Here is a 17099-nt window from a genome sequence, read left to right as displayed (position 1 = left end):
TTTTTTTTTTTTTTTTGGTTTGCTTTTTAGTTTCTATATCATTTATTTCTGCTCTAGTCTTTATTATTTCCTTCCTTCTGCTAACTTTAGGTTTTGTTTGTTGTTCTTTTTCCAGCTCCCTTAGGTATATGGTTAGGTTGTTTATTTGAGGTTTTTCTTGCTTCTTGTGGTAAGCCTGTATTGCTATATACTACCCTCTTACAGATGCATTTGCTGCATCCCAAAAGCTTTGGATGGTTGTGTCTTCATTTTCATTTGTTTCCATATACTTTTATTTCTTCCTTTATTGTTTAGTAGCATGTTATTTAATCTTCATGTGTTTGTGGTCTTTCCAGATTTTTTTTGTGGTTGACTTCTAGTTTCATAGCATCGTGATAAGAAAAAAATGCATGGTATGACTTTGATTTTTCTTGACATTATTGATGATTGTTTTGTGGACTAATATGTGATCTATTCTGGAGAACGATCCATGTGCACTTGAAAAGAATATGTGTTTTGCTGTTTTAGGATGGAATGTTCTGAATATATCTGTCAAATCCATCTGTTCCAGTGTGTCATTCAAAGCCATTGTTTCCTTGTTGATTTTCTCTTTAGATGATCTGTCCATTGATGTAAGTGGGGTGTTCAAGTCCCCTACTATTACTGCCTTATTATTGATAAGTTCCTTTATGTTTGTTTTTAACTGTTTTATGTATTTGGTGGTCCTATGGTGGGTGCATAAATATTTACAATTGTTATATCTTCTTGTCGGATTGTCCCCTTTATTATTATACAGAGGACCTGAACTTTGAACCAGAGGCCTGCATGATAAGACAGAGCCAGTAATGTGACAATCTGGGTGCAGAATATTCCAGGCAGAGGTTGAAGAGAGAAGCAAGGGGTTTTGAGGGCCGGGGGAATAATTGGGGCTTTGATTTAAATTACATTAGGAAGACATTGGAGGGTGTAGAGGAGAATGACGATATCTGATTTTCACTTTAAAAAGATCATTCTCTGGCTGCTGTGTGGGGAATGCATTGTGGAGCTACAGTGAAAGCAGGGAGACCTTTTAGGAGGCTTTTGCAGTAGTTCAGGAAAGCAATGTCGAGATGTTACTTTGAAAGAAGGGTTTCTCTTATGCAGTCAATCAAAAGCTTATGGGGAAAGGAGTTGTCATAGTATTTGTCATCTCTCTTATCCCCTGAACAATGATTGCCACACCAGGTGCAGACACTTGACTACAATGATTTCTAGTCTTAGGAGATTAGTCTCAGCCCTAGATCACTTTAAAATGGCTAAAGTTCAGCTCCACCCTGGTAGACCACAAGACAACCTGGTGAACCTTCAACCCACAATTGGCCACAGAAGAGAGGAGGGGTGGGAGGTGTTCCCCTAAGGGTTCATTGACAAGAACCTTGAGGGATGCTAGTATGAGAGAGATGGCAAATTATAGAATGAGATAGGTGTAAAAGAGGAGAAAGACCAATCAAGAGGGACAGATATGGTATTCCCCTACAAGCTACAAAGGGACCTATGATTAAGCAAGTCGATATAATTCTCAGTGGTGGACAGAAGGGGAGTAAAAGAAAAGGGTAAGGGAATGGGAGAGAAGGAGGAAGCAGTCTCCTGTGAGGTCCTAAACGTGACCATTCTGGGAAATTAGGAGATGAACTGTTGGGTGGAAAAGACTGTACTGTCCTGTTCTATTCACATTAAATTCCCTCTTCTCCCACCCTATCCCCCGTCCTGTTCTATTCACATTAAATTCCCTCTTCTCCCACCCTATCCCCCAACCCATCATGGGTGCAACAGATTAAAGATAGAGCAAGAGCTAAATTAGGCTTTAATTTTACACAGGAATTTACAGTTTGCAAATAAGTGACCTTGTTCGTCACACACATTCCACATGGTAGGTTTTTTATCCTCATGTAGCACATGAGGAAAATGGGGTCCAGAGAAGTGAAATGACTTACCCAAGGTCACACAGCTAGTAAATATCAGAACCAAGTTTATACTTTAGGCCTACGGAGCTTCCGATTTTATTGTATCCTATTCTTTTCTCCCTGGGGTCCAGGATAACCTGAACTGGGCCAGGACCATGAGTTCTACTCTGCTTTGGACCCTGATCTTAGTAGCTGAGGACCTTACAGGAAAAGGTGAGGCATAAACTTCTATATCAGAGAGTTCTGCTGTAGAGTGGAGGCTCTTTTTGTTTCCTGTTGCAGAACATATTCCTCACACTTGGGGCTGTTCTGAACCCAGGAGTCTAGAAGTTACAGAGACAGCCACTCTGGAAGAGACCAGGATTAGTGGTGACAGTGTTCCCATCATTCATTCATTCATTCATTCACTCCCTACAAGCTTCCTCAGGGCCAGCCCTGTGCTAGGTATTCAGGGATTCAGACAAATCAGGCACATTCCCTGCCCTTGAGTAACTCACAGCCAAGTGGGTGGGAGGGGAAGCCACATGCACATATCATCACAATTCCATGTAAGTGCTATTGGAAAGTATAAAACCTTGTGGACCTGAGCAAATGGAGTAATTGGTTGCTGGGAGTGCGGATGCATTGTCACGAGGGCCTTCATGAAGGAAGCAGCATTTAGAACAGGACTTGAAGGATGAAGTTGTTCATGAGGAAGACAAGAGGGCAAAGAGCACGGCAGGTAGAAAGAAGAGCATAGAAAAGGGCAAGGAGGTATAAAAGCATGTGGTTTGTGGAAGTGTATAGTCTGGCTGGAGAGCGGAGTAAGAAATGAGTCTGGAAGAGGGGTAGGGGCCAGATTATGGACCTTGTACGTCATGTGAAGGAACTTGAACTTTATCCAGAGCCCAGTGGGGAGCCATTGAAGGGGCTTAAAGAGAAGGGTACCATAGTCAGATTTATATTTCAAAATGTTATTTTACCTGTTGAGTGAAAAAATAGATTGGGAATGGGACTGGGGGAGGTTAGACAAAACTAGAGACAGAGAGGCCAGAGCAGATTGGAGCAGTGGCCTTTGGGACAGAAAAGGAAAGGACCAATATATGAACTATTTATATGGTAAAACCAAAGTCAATGATAGGATGAATCCAAAGTTTCTGGCCTATGCAACTGGGTGAATAACAGGGCTATTAACTGAGGTCAGGAATGGAGGAACCGGCATGATTGGGGGTAGAGGGAAGGAGAGTCTTCCTTTTGTAATGAATCACAGTTTTGAACTTGTTGAGTTTGAGGGGTCTGTGGAGAATCTGTTCAGAGCTGTCCAGAAGGCAGTGTGGTAGACCTACAGAAGCAAAGTCACACAGAAGCAAATATGGTCCCTGTCCTTGAGGATCTTACAGTCTAGTGGGCAATAGAGTGGCCAGCATAAAAAGACAAATCAGGAGTTTTTGAGAGAAATAGGGAATCATGTTGAAAGCGTGAAAAAGAGAGAACACAAGCTAAAAAGGGGATGGGAGCATAAAGCTGGTTGCTGGGTGAGAAGGTGGGAGGTCTAAGCGGGGTGGTTTTGGAGGCAAGCTGCAAAGGCAGACCTTGTCCAGACCCGAGGAGTCCTCAGCAGTAAGTGGCCAGGACGGACCTTACTCTCTCCAGCAGCCTCTCTGCTGTGCTTGCAAGTGCTATGACCAGCCCTTGCCCTGCTATCTGAGGGCAAGCCTGGAGACTTTTCAAACTTTCTTTGCCTGGTTTCTCTGCTCCCCCTCATCCCCTGGCCAGTCCTGTGCCACAGGCCCAAGGCTGGGGCCAGTCATGAGAGCACGTTCTTCACATTCCAGCCTCCCCCAGCCCTATCAGCTAGGACACACAGAGCCTTATTCACAGCCTGACCCTCCTGGCCTCCAGAGTGGGCCCTCACCACCTCCACGTGGAGCCCCAGCTGGGGTTTTGCCAACACAGACTGTGGCCACTGTGGGAAGCAGGCTTTTCTGATTCCCCAAGAGCTTATTTCTCTGCATCTTAGGGTTTCTCTGCTGGGATGGGGTGCAGTGGGTCCGGCCACTAGTATGTGCATGAATATGCATGTATGTCCTATACGCTCAGCCAACTTCCTCTAGGCTAGGCCTAGAATAGGGGCTGTGTGTGGCGGGACACGGGTGGATAAGACACAGGCTGGGTCCTTAGAGGAGCTCACAGTCCAGTATGGAGACATCTGGATAATGAAGGGCACTGTGTGGGCTGAGTCTGGAATCATCCTGCCACCAGGTCCTAAATTGGAGCATTGGTGTCATGATGCCACTTTTAAACCCCATCCCGGAGGCCTGGGAACATGTGTTCATGTTCAGGGTGTGATGTCTGCTGAGAGGGGGTGCTACAGCCCTGAGGAATGCCAGTCTTTTTCCTGGAAAGGGGAAAGGAGACCTGATTTAGAGTAAGACCGACCCACACAGGCATTCTGGGCCTAACCATGTGACTTTGACCATTTCTTTGCTGGTCCTCCAATTCTTTGTTGCCTGTAATGATAAGAGAGTCCTTGACAATTCTCATCCTCCCATCACAGGGAGGAGGGTAAGGGACAACCCCAGCTGGGAAAGGGCAAAGGAACACATGATCTCTAGAAGGTCTTTGTAGAACACAGAGTCTGGGACAGCCTTGTGAGGAATCCCCAGAGGGTCTACTTCCTTTGTCCCCTCTCTGAAGGTACAAGCTGTCCCATGCTAGCTAGGAGTGTGGCCCCAGAACGCCTGACTGTCCTTTCCTAGCCACCAGGACTATGGTGGTCTCATATCTACTCACCAACCCCCCCAGAAGAGTACCTGACCTGTAGCCTCAGGAATGCTGATCTACATATCATTTTATAACTCCTCCCATGACAAAGTCCTGCTGCCTTGAACTCTTTTCACCTTAATTCCTTCCTGCCTGTTGTGGAAGGGTCTCCTTTCCTCTTCTCTCCCCATTTCTCACCTGGCCAGCAGGGTTGTTCCAGGCCCAGCCCTTTGCCTTCTGTCCTTCCTTACTGTCCTTCCGCCTCCACAGCAGGCAAGAGAGCTTGAGCCAGGGAGGAGAGTGAGCAGCTGCAACCCCCAGGGGTTCTCTGGATAATCTCAGGAATGTCATATCCCTAAGTCTTGACTTTCCCACCAGCCAACAGGGACCCTCCTTCCTGCCCACAGCTTGAGAGTCCTTCCAGGAGAGGGGCCTTGGATGGGGCGAGCGCAGGGAAAGACTGAAGGGGAGAGACACAGTGGTTCCAGGGTGGAGCAAAGCCTCTTTTCCAGACTCTGCAACTAGTTCAACAAGGGTTGGGAGAAGGGGTGGGGAGAAAAGAGGGGAATCACCTAAACAGTCCACTTCCTGAGCCTCAGGGTAGTAACATCAGGTTTCCTACTGTCTTTTTACTTCCAGAGGATGTTCCCAAGTCCAGACTCTCCTCGGGCAGGTAAATCTTATTTTTCAGATCAGGAAACTCAGAGCACAAACCGTGGGCCCAGGATCACCTAGAGCAACCAATCAACTATCTTCAAATTTAACTCAGACTTACTGAGCACCTACTCTGTGGCAGGCCCTTTCATATATGTCCTCGTTGCAATCAATTGTGAAGTAGAGAATATTCTCCCCATGTTGTACATGAGGAAACTGGGGCTCAGAGAGGGGAAGTAGAGGCTGACCCTGGGCTAGCTGATTGGTGTCCTATTTCCAGCAGCTACTGGATTATATCATTATACCATATTCTTCTCCCAAGGTCCGAGGGTGACCCAGGCCCGGGCAGAGGAGAGTCCAGGGAAAGTCAGCCCACACCAATTTCCAGGACCTCAAACCCCATTCCTCAAGTGCAGGGCTTCCTTTCTTCTACCCCTTGGCAACCCCAGCCTTGGAACTGCCAGTTGAACTGGACTTCAAGGTCCCTGGTTGCAGCAACAGCAGCTTGAGGGGTGGGCCAGAGAGGTGGGGGTCAAGGAGCTCCATTCCTCCACCCCTCTGTGAAACCTCTGACCCCACATCCCAGCGTAGGCCACTTAAGCTCTGCTCCCTGTTATTGTTCTTAGTGACTTGGAAATGCAGGCCAGGCCCTGGCTCCCAGAGCTTGTCAAGCCTCCAGCTGTCCTCAGGCCCTACTGGCTGCTGAGAGGACCAACCTCCAGGGCAGGCTCATTCTCCTGAGCCTGAGCTCCCTTCCCCTTCCCCAGGGACCTTGAGTAGAAATCACTGACATTTGGGGAGCAGGTTTTTTTTTTCCACTTTGCTTGGAAGTTCAAAGAACTATATATGAAAAATGATGAGAGTGGCAGAGCTGGGGAGACTCTCAGAGATAAACCAGTCTAACATAGTCATTTTATAGGTGGAAAACTGAGCAGAGATTATATAAACATAGTGGATAGAACATGGACTTTGGACCCGGATTACATGGGTTTAAAATCCCAATAATAGCTGTGTGACCTTGGATAAGTTTCTTAACATTGTTCTGTGTTTCAGTAAAATGAGGATGATGGGAATAATAGCCTTGCAGTTCTTGTAATGATAAACTGAGTTAATATATGTGAAGGGCACGGAACAGTGTCTACCACATAATGTGTGCTCTATAAATGTTAGCAATTAATATTAGTTTTAACTTTCTGTAGTGCTTTGGAGGGAAAAAACCAACCTGGCATTGCCAATCCGCAACCTTTTCCAGTTACTTCTGCCTTCACCAGCCATATTGTCAGATACGTCTTCCACCACCACCCCCCACCAGCCCCCACTCATACTCCTTTTGGTGCCAATGAAACTAAAGGTAAAGTAAGAATTAGTGTCCAAGACATAAGTTAGACACTCCCCTTCTCACCTCCCCACTGCCCATCTCCATCTCTCCTAGTTCCCAGAACAAATATTGTCCAATCTCTTGATGACTTGATCAAACAGTACAAATTGTGCTGAAATGGGGCAACTGGGAGAGAGGGACAAGGGCTAGGAGTTCAGATCAGGCAAATTCTGGAGGTCCCCATCTCCATCTCCAGGCTGGGCCCACTTTTAAGATTGTTCTGGCTATGCTGTTGCAGGAAGTACCAGGGACTCCAGTTTAGCCATTCCTTTGCCTTGAAGACTAGGTGGGAATTGCCATGCACTGGTGCTAGATAGACTAAAATTGTTAAGCAAACAGTTTCATGCCCTGGCATTTTCTGGACTGAATCAGTCATACTCACCAACAGGGCACTTGGGGGTTGTGAGTATGAAAAACTCTCATTTTATATCCGCTAGACAGTAAGTTCCATGAGGTTAAAGACCCACAACTATTTTATTAACCATTATCTATCCCCTCAGGGCCTGATGCATAGTAGGCCCTGAATAAATATTGCTTGGTAATGACTGAAGGAATGAATTCCTCAAGGCTATTCCCAGCTTAAGGAAACCTCCCATTTTCTTCAAGATAACAATAAATAAACATGTCAACAGTCCTTGCTGTCATTATTTCATGCATTCCTCACTACAACCTTGTGAGGTAGGAATTATGATTTTCCCCAGTGTACAAATAATAAAAATGGTTAATACTCACTAACTGGGTGCCAGGTGTTTTATACATGTCAACTCAGTTAAGCCTCGTTAACAACTTTATGAAGTGGGTACTATTATTAGCTCCATTTCACAGAGCAGGAAACTAAAGCTCAGTACTTTTCTCAAAGTCACACAGCTAGAAAGCTGTGGCTCAGAGAGTGAAGGGCTTGACTCCTTGTTTTGTTACTCTAGGGACCCTGGTTTTTTCACTGCATCAAGAGAACACTAAGTAAAGTCGAACTCCCACACACAAATTTGCAAGTTTCTAATTTTGACCCTTGCTCCCATAACTGGACACATCCAATTTCTACATCCAGGGCAAGTCCCCTGGTTCTCTGCGCCTCCTCTTTCTCCTGTCTCCAACCTTACCCCTCCTTGAAGAAGCCTCCCTCCTTTTCTCCATAGATCATCTCTTCAGATTCTGATCCAATTGTGCATCTACCATGTGTTGGGCTTGTAAATCCATTATTTCCTTGGCAATTCCACTAAGTCTTATCCACTGAGGAAAGATGGCTTGCCCAAGACCACTCAGCTTAGATGTGGCAGAGGTGGGCACTACATCCAAGCCAGTCTGACTCCATGTCCAGTGTTCTTTCTGCCACACCCAGCTGCCTTCTGTTCTGAGCCAGGAAACTCCTCCCAGAAAGCTTTCTAGATCACCAAGAAACCTACTCACAACTCTCTTTAAGTCCATGTTTTGTCAATAACATTAGCACACCTGTTCTTTTACTTCAGCCCATTGACCTGGGCCTCACAAATTTGTGACATATGCCAGCATCTAGGCAATTTACAATTAGCCACACAAGGAGAAGCCATAGTGTCGATTTTTCACCCATGTCAGGAGCCAGTGCCCACCACTCAAGTTGACTAAGCTGTGGAACTACAAAGAGAGGTCCTGAGGGTGAAGACTCCTTCTATGGGGTATAAGGCCTTGCCCTGTCCTCTCTAAGTGGTTTTTCCATGACCTGGGAGAGTATGTCATAGTTCCTTTCTTTGGGTCCAGTAATTGAGAGGGGACCATATGTACAAGTCTCAGATGTACAAGTATACACCTACCACTTACACACACACACACACACACACACACACACACACACACACACTGGTTAAGGGACTCATGGCAGTATCCTGGGTGGTGCAGTCAGTTAAGCATCTGGCTCTTGGTTTTCACTCAGGTCATGATCTCGGAGTTGTGAGATTAAGCCCCGTGTTGGACTCCATGCTCAGTGGGGAGTCAGCTTGGGACTCTGTCTCTCTCTCTCTCTCTCTCTCTCCCTCTGCCCCCCTTTTCTCTCTCTCAAATAAATAAATAAATCTTAAAAAAAAAAGAAACAGGCTATTGGAGGAGGTGGTGAGCTCTACATCACTGGAGGTATGCAACAATGTCTAGCCATCCTTTTGGCAAGATGTGATAGGACTCCTACATGGAATGTGGGAATGGCATCCAGAAGCATTTAAGAGTTTCTATACACTCATATGCTCTCTTGAATTCTCTACACTCCTTCCTGCCCCTCTCACAATGAATACACTCTACATGTGGAAAATGGGTCTTGCTTGAGACAATAAGGGCCAAGGCCTGGAAAAGTAGAGACATCCTGGAGGCTGGGAGTACAACTGCTGAATCACCCAGTTACCATCACACTTTCACCCTATATCCTGCCAGGCTGATTCTGGACAAAGACTGCGAAGTTGTGAGTTTGCCTGGGGACAGAAAGAGCCCCAGGAGTGAAGAAGCACGCATGAGTATGTGTGCTCACATGAGTGTATATATGTACATAAATATGAGCGGGCGGAGGGAGTGTGAAAGCACACACACCCATATGAACAGGTGCCTAGGAGCCAGGTATAAGAACAGCCACATACAAGTCCCATGCACACTGTGGCAGTGAATTCATAGGAGACGGTGCTTGAGAATATGTCCTTGGGTGAATCAGGAGAGCCCTTGTGCACATATGCACTCATATGCATGACTAAGTATGTGAATATAGTGACTGGGGAAAAGTGTGGTGTCCCTTGTTGGACCATGACTGGATGGTTAAACTCTCTGAGGCTTCCCAGCTTACAAAGGACTTTTCTCTCCATAATTTGCTTTGCCTCCCATAGAAGCTCTGCAAGTAAGTGAGACAGGGTTATTACCATGTGTGGTTATATGTGACACGTGTGTTAAAGTCCCACCTGATATTGCCCTTGGATTCTACTGCAGACAAGTTGTGTTTGGATTTGGCCACAGGGAAGGAAGGAGATTATGGTCTATTACATAGACCATGTGTGGACCCGGCTGTGTCCTGACTGCCCCACCTGTGACCTTGGGCACAGCTCTTTCCATCTTTGGGCCTCATCCATAGTTTAGAGGGAGGGAAGGGGGAGGAACAGGTGACCTCTATGGGCCTTTCCATCTCTGACATTGTATGACTATCTGGTATAAGAGAAAAGAATTGAAAGACAGCAGGGAGTATTGACCCTCTCAAAGTCACCTAGAGGTCATGGCTTAGATAGAGCTCCAGCCAGATTCTCCACCTTCCAGGTCAGTGCCCTCCAGGAACAGATATGCCCACCTGATACAAAGAGAGTTCCATGAGAGAGGATCCAAATTCTGGTCACTTGTTATGTGCATTAACACCATGCTAAGTGCTGGCAGGGAGCAAAAGGACACATCGAAGGAAGTCCTGTGTGTGTGCATGTTTGAGTGTGAGGCTGGAGTGCGGACCCATATGCATGCTCGGTTTTGGTAAGAGCCCATTGATACCTTTCTGGCCCCTGCCAGCCTGTGGGGAAGACACATCAGCCACATATGAAACTATTTATACTGGGTTCATCTCACATCCGAAGGTCTTATCCCTTGGCTGCCCCTAACCCCAGTGCAGCTCAAGCAGTCCTGGGCCCTGGCCTGGCATCTTGCTACCTTCTCAGTATCCCTGGCTTCTGAGGTAGCACTCTTCAGCTCCCAAATGGGTTGCTTCTGGTCCTAGATTCACGCAGGGCCAGAGTATAGAGTGCTGAAGGGAAATTGTGGCTAAGGAGCAGATAAGACCTGAGCTCTCGACCCTGGAGTTTCCAAATATGGAATAATCCTTGTTCTTTGCCTGGTGCCCCCCCCACCGTGTGTCATTTGGAAACCTATTTCCAACAAGTCATGTGTTGACCACCTACCTACTCCATGCCAAGCACCTTAAAGACACAAACTCCCCAAATCCTCATGACATCTCTGTGAGGCCGGCACTGATTAGTATCATTTTTTTAGATAAGAAAACGGAGGCTCAGAGAGGACTTGCTCAAAAACACACAGCTAGTGTGTGTGTGTGTGTGTGTGTGTGTGTGTGTGTGTGTGTGTGTGTGTGTGTCAGGGGGGTGGAATTCAAACCTACGTTTCTCTGCTTCCCCCCCTTCACACCTCTTCAGCTGATGGAGAGCACCATATGGTATGGGATGGTAGGGGGCTCGGTTTCTCCATTAGGACCACAAGAAGGTTGAATGAGATGATCTAAAAGATCCCTTTCAGCTATGGCAGACTCTGCTACAACCTGCCCCTCTCTGCACTCAGCTCTCCCACAGTCAGGCAACTGCTCAAAAGGGGGCCTGGCTCAGAAAGGGAGGGTGGCTCAGAGTAGCCCAGAAGGCCTGCCTCTCTGACCAGGACCTCAAAGCAGTAGCATTGGAAAAGTAGCATGTATGTGGGTCTGTCAGGCTGCCTCTTAGCCCTGAGATATAACCATGTGTTGATTCACATCTGCCACAGCCCTGTGTGTGGGAGGGCATGCATATGTACCTTTGTGCCATGTGCATGATTTTGTATATCTACGTGATTTGGTGTATGTGCCTAGGTCTGTGTGTGTCTGCATGCATGTGCATGGGACGGTATCTATTTGTGTACATGTGTGCCTGTCTCTGTATGTGTATGCAGGCATACATGCGTGAGTTTACATGATAGTGGATGTACGCTGTATGTGTATGTGCATGTGCATGTGTTTGTCCTGAAATGCATGTGTGTGCACACTTGAATGGTGTGTCTATGCACCTGAGTGTGTAACTATAAACATATACACATGTGTACATTCTGTGTTTGTGGAAATGCATGAGAGAATGTGTGTGTGTGTGTGTGTGTGTGTGTGTGTGTGTATGCCAGTGTCTACGACTGGGATAGAGGTCTCCAAGCCTTCTGGGGGTGGATTCTCCTGCCCTAACAATTTCTAAGAGGCTGAAATGGGCAGGGAGTGTTTGCTGGGAGTCTGAGAGACTGAGGTAATGAATGCAAAGTGATTCCAATCCCTGCCAAGCACCCAGAATGGTTAGCCGGAGTAGAGGACAGTGGTGCCAATCAGGTGTCAAATCTCACAGATATTTTTGCTTCCCTGTTGCCTTGTCCTTATCATTAGATCCATCTCCCATCATCTCCTCCCCACCCAGCCTCATTACCATCGCAGCCACCTTCCTGGCCACTTGGGCCCTTCCACACCGGAGTGGAAGGCTGCTGGAGTGCATTTCTTAAAAGTGTCCACTGAATTATATCCCTACTTCACTGAATTCCTCCTGATCCCCTAAAACAACAGTCTCTGGACTTTGGAATTTCACAGATGAGAAAGACAATTTTTAAATAAATACATAAGGGAACAGAGCACTGCAAACTTTTTATTTTGCTGAGGACAGATATTTTTAAAGTCTCTTACTCTTGAACCCCACCTCATTGGAAAGACGTAATAATCTCCAAATAAAGAATAGTCTTTTGAATTGAATTAATTTAGCTTTCTGAAAATTGTACTACATTATTCCCACTTTTCTCCCATTTCACTGCAGATGGGTGAGAATCTCACTTAGGACCCCCACTAGGTAAAGACCACAGCCCCATGGATCAGTTGCAGACCCTATGGGAGGCAGCCCCATTCCCCCCTCTCTAGCATCTCTTCCCTCAGACCCTGTACTGGAGGCACCCCGCCCCCCCAACTCTGCCAGGCACGCCTGGAATGCCCTTCCCCGCTTTTTGGACTGACAAAGTCTTCCTTCAAGCCTCAGGCCCAGCCCAAATGTGACCTCCGGTGAAACCTTTCCAAGTCCCTTCTGGTGGAAGTGATTTTTCCTTCCAAGGGTCCCAGCCTTCTCTTCGTCCTGTTTTACAATCAGGCTAGTTATTTAAAAGTTTCCCTACTGAATTAAACTGTGGGACGCCACATAGTGTCAAGAGAGTTATGGACTTAGGAGTTCAGATCCCAACTCTGCCAGGCATATCTGAGTGACCTTCCTTAATCTTTTACAGTGTCCCTTCCGCATCTATAAAAACAGGAAAACAGTGGGTTTTGGTAAAGATTACCACCACAGTTAATGAACTGAAAGTGCCTCTGTCTGATACATAGCAGATACTAAAAAAATATCAATTTCTAGGATCTTGAGAGCAGAAATTATGCCCTGCACATCCTTGTGGGTCCTGTTGTGCTCATGTATTCCCCATGTCCAAGGTATAGTAGGCATTCAACAAGTATTTACCGACCGACTATCTAGCATAGTATCTAGCATATAGTAGGTGCTTGATAAAGATCTGTCACTTTTCCTACCTCCTCTTTGAGGACAGAAGCCATGTCCCTTTTTGTCTTCATGTAACTCCTATGGTGCCTAGCACAGAGCTTGATATATGTTGATGGAAACTAGTAATAGTAATCATAATAATAGTTACTGTTACTCAGATGGATGCTCTATGCAAGACATCACGCTAGGAACTTAACACACATTATCTCTTTTATTTGCAAACATTTAGTATGTAAACAAAAATACCAACCTCATCGCCTTATTGAGGTTGGTACCACTACTGTCTTCATTTTAAAGCTGAGGAAACTGAGGCTCAAAGGGGCTAAGAATCTTGCCTTTGTGGCAAGGCCTGGGAAGCAATGGAGGCAAGTTTTATGATAGGCAGCTAGCCTACTTATTTTTATGGGAAAGCAGCAGACATTTACAGAGCTGGTTAAGTGACAAAAGCAAGACTTGAATCCAATTCTTTCTAGCTCCAAGGTAGTCTCAGAAGCCCATCTGCCTTCCACCTGGCACACAGTGGTCCCTGGCTGCCTCTGTCCCCTCTGAGCCCTTCTGAGTGGAGTGGGCTGGGTCTGGGCAGCCACTTACCTTCACTTTCCTGAAGCAAGCCCAGAAAACGTCCAGCAGAGGCATGGTGGGGTGCAGGGAGCTGGCAGGGTCAGGCAGAGTTCTGCTGGGCACAGGCCTCTTTCTCTCTAGGGACTAGACTAGAGAGGATGCGGGCCTCCGTGAGAATCAGCCCTGGCCCTGTGCTCCATCAGCCGCACCGGGCGCACCAGTGAGGGGAGACGCACAGAGCAGCCTGGCCTGAGCTCAGTTTGCCTCCTCTTCAGGCGCCTCCCAGAGGGCCCCAGGGAGGGAAGTAGGAAGGGAGGGAGGGAAGGAGGGAGGGAGAGAGAGGCTAGCTAAGGAGGAGGGACCAGGAGGCGGGTCACTGATTCAAACTCGGCACCGTTAACCAGTTGGCTGGGAGTGGAGAGCAATGCCAGTTGAAATTCCTTGAACATTACAGTTCCCAGGCTTGGAGAGTCCGGCCTGCCTGCCGGCTCACCCGTCACTCTGCCACCGGCACTCTGGCATGCATTCCTTCTTGCCTCCTGCTGAATGACACACCAGCTCTCCCTGGGGGCCACTGGGGACAACCAAGACCACACAGGTGCTGTGGAAAGAGAGCGCAGCAAGGGGAACTTTCAACCCAGGCAGGACCTAGGCCAAGTGTGAAGGCGGTTGGTGGAAGCAGAAAAGCTATGAGCCTGGGGAACTTTCTCAGACATGAGACTCTGGGCCCTTGGTCACTGGGTCATTCTCCAACCCCCACTTTAAAGTTAAGAATCGTGAATCACTCTGGCACCTTGGGGAGGCACCTTCCTTTCTGGACCTCAGTTTTCCTGGCTGTGCAATGACAGGCAGGGTCACAGGTGTCTACGTCTCAAGTATGTATGACTCCTGTTTGGAGTTAGGTACAGGGCAAGTCTAGAAGAAACTGCATTCTGGACAACAATTACAGCTCCTCTCAGAACTCCTGTGTGGCCCATAAGAGGTCAGGTAATGTTCCAAAGCCAATCTGAGCCCACAAAGGCCATTTCATTGATTTGCCTGCCTCAGGGCATCATAACTCTCGCCCGCCTCAGATAACCTGGGTGGATGCCATTTTCTGAACATCTGAGGAGATGATAGCTTTCCTTCTTTATCTAGTCCCATGCTCAGAAACCTGAGCATTCCAGGCTGAACTTCTGGATCTGTTCAGCCTAGAATGCTCAGGTTTCTGTTCAGCCTGGAATCTGAACTTGAACCTCCTGGAAACACTGAAGTCAGTTCTTTCAGCAAAAATAAAGTTAGCACTAGGCAGTTCTAGAGGTTTTATGGGCAGGAAGCCATTAAGAAGCAGTGATTCTCCCCTCCCCCAAGCCTCAGCAGGCAGGGTGCTGTGGCTGGCAGCCAAAAGCCTCCTAGGAACCCCATGGCAAAGGGCCAGGCGTGAGTCTCTCGGGGCATGTGTCATCACAAGGCCCAGAATAACTTACTCCCCCTGGCCTCACTTCCCTTTCAGAGACCCCAGCTGGTCAGGCAAAGGACCAAATCCTGGGACCCTTTGAGGATGCCTCTGCTTCTTTGAGGACTTTCTTCATTACTGGTTTGGTCCAGAGGTTTGTCCCTAGAGTCTGTGAGAATCTTTCCAGCTCTGCTTACAATTTACTCTGTGGCCCTCTGTTTCCCCATTTGTCTCCTGGGGAGCTTACGATAACTGATCTCTCATCTTCTCTCTAGCCCTGACCTCTGGGGTGCCTCAGATGGTCTGTTCTGTTGGGCCCTGTCAGGATGACAGTCAGCCATAGACAAGACAAGTGGCTCCTTCCCACTCACCTCCAGCTGGACACAGTCTTATAAGGCAAAGCCCCCTGTATGGGGCAGAAGGGTAACATGAAGACGCAGAGCAGAGTAGTGTTCCCTCCTTTGAGTATATGCCCTCTTCCCCCACAGCCAGAGACCTGAGGATGGAGAACCATGAAACAACTGTTGGAGGAGAGGCTCTATGGCAGGAGAACAGACCTCCTAGGATGGCCCCATGACCTCTGGAGTCCATCTCCTTCTTTAGATTCAGGCCACTGCGAGGAGGTGGCTTTGGCCATTCACTCTAGAGGTGAGAGTGCACAATACACTGACCGGAGAGACCAGGAGAATGGTTTCAGTTCCAGGCTTCTCACACCAGTTTAGCCTTGAGGATATTAGAAAACAGTAATAAGCCCATGAACTCTGGAGGTAGACTGCCTGGATTCAAATCCCAGCTTTGTTACTTTCTAAATGGGTGACCTCGGGCTTGCTGTGGCCTTAGTTTTCCCATCTGTAAAATGGGGAATAATAATAGCACCCAGCTAGTTGGGAGGTTTAAATTAAATGAGTTAAAGCATTTAGCATAGGTTTAGTATCGTGCCTGGCATAAAGTAAATTCTCAATAGATGTTATTTGTTATTACTGAAGAAGCTAAGGCTTTGGGACCAGACAGTCTTAGATTTGAATGCTGGCTCTGTTACCTTTTAGCAGGGTTCCCTTAGGAAACGCACTTCACTTCTCGCAGCCTGGTGCCTCATCTGTAAACTGTGGATTCACTGTTTACATAAGGGGACCACTGCTGGGAGTCAATGAGGTAACATCCATTTATACTTAGCATGCTCAGCACATAGTAAGTGTTCAATAGATATTAGTTCCCTTGTTCTCTCTTCCTGTCCTGGGTGTTCCTGACTCTCCCTGCTTCTGGTAAAGCAGAAGAAGCATTGATTTGGCATCATCCAGACCTGAGTTCCGATCCAAGCCCAGGCACTTTTTGACTGTGTAACCACCTAAGGCAAGTCACTTTATCTCTAGGACTCTGTTTCCCTGGCTGTAACATGGGGAAGAAGATAAAGATATTTACTCACCTCCCAGCCTTGTCATTAAGGAAGGAGGGACATGAAGAACCTGAAAACGTTGTGGGTTCTCTCAGTTAACATGAATTCTCCCTCCTCTCTTTCTTCCTTCTGCCTCCGACACTCCATAAGGACTCTGAATCTGTGAGCGCTTCCCTTGCCTCACACCGAATACCTCCCAAGATCAGAATAACAGACATGAAGCCTGCTTTCCTTGATGGTGGGTAGAGGGTGGTGGTTGGGAGGAAAGTCAGGGAAGGGGGTTGGCTGTATACGAAGTGCAGCACTTAGGGCAAGGGAACAAGCAGGTGTGTGTGTGTGGGGGGCTATCTATCACATTAACATTCACCAGGCCAGCTGCTTTATTTCCTTACCCAGGAACTGGCACTGCCTGTGATAGGGTGTCTTGTTTAAGGCCAGAATCACCAGTCCATGCCAAGGAACCCAGGTGAAGGAGAAGAAGAATCTTGGTACGGTTGAGACCTGTGAGTTAGGAAGAATGGCCTTCCTCTCAGGGTAACTGTGTCCATCCTTCTGCCAGATATTGCGCAGATCACAGTTGGAACCACTGGAAGGAGAAGCCTGTACCAAATGAAGACAGGAAGTCAGAGACATATCAGAACAGCGGTTCTCAAGCTTGATTGCTCTCCAGACACCTTTCCACTATTAAAAGTTATTAAAGACCAGAGATTTTATTTATGTGGGCTATATCTATGGATATTTACCATATTAGAAATTAAAACTGAGACAT

This window comes from Callorhinus ursinus, unplaced genomic scaffold (assembly GCF_003265705.2).
Source record: "Callorhinus ursinus isolate GAN/ISIS: 27379988/994484 unplaced genomic scaffold, GSC_fseal_2.0 scaffold66, whole genome shotgun sequence".
NCBI lineage: Eukaryota > Metazoa > Chordata > Mammalia > Carnivora > Otariidae > Callorhinus > Callorhinus ursinus.
This window is presented reverse-complemented; position numbering follows the sequence as displayed.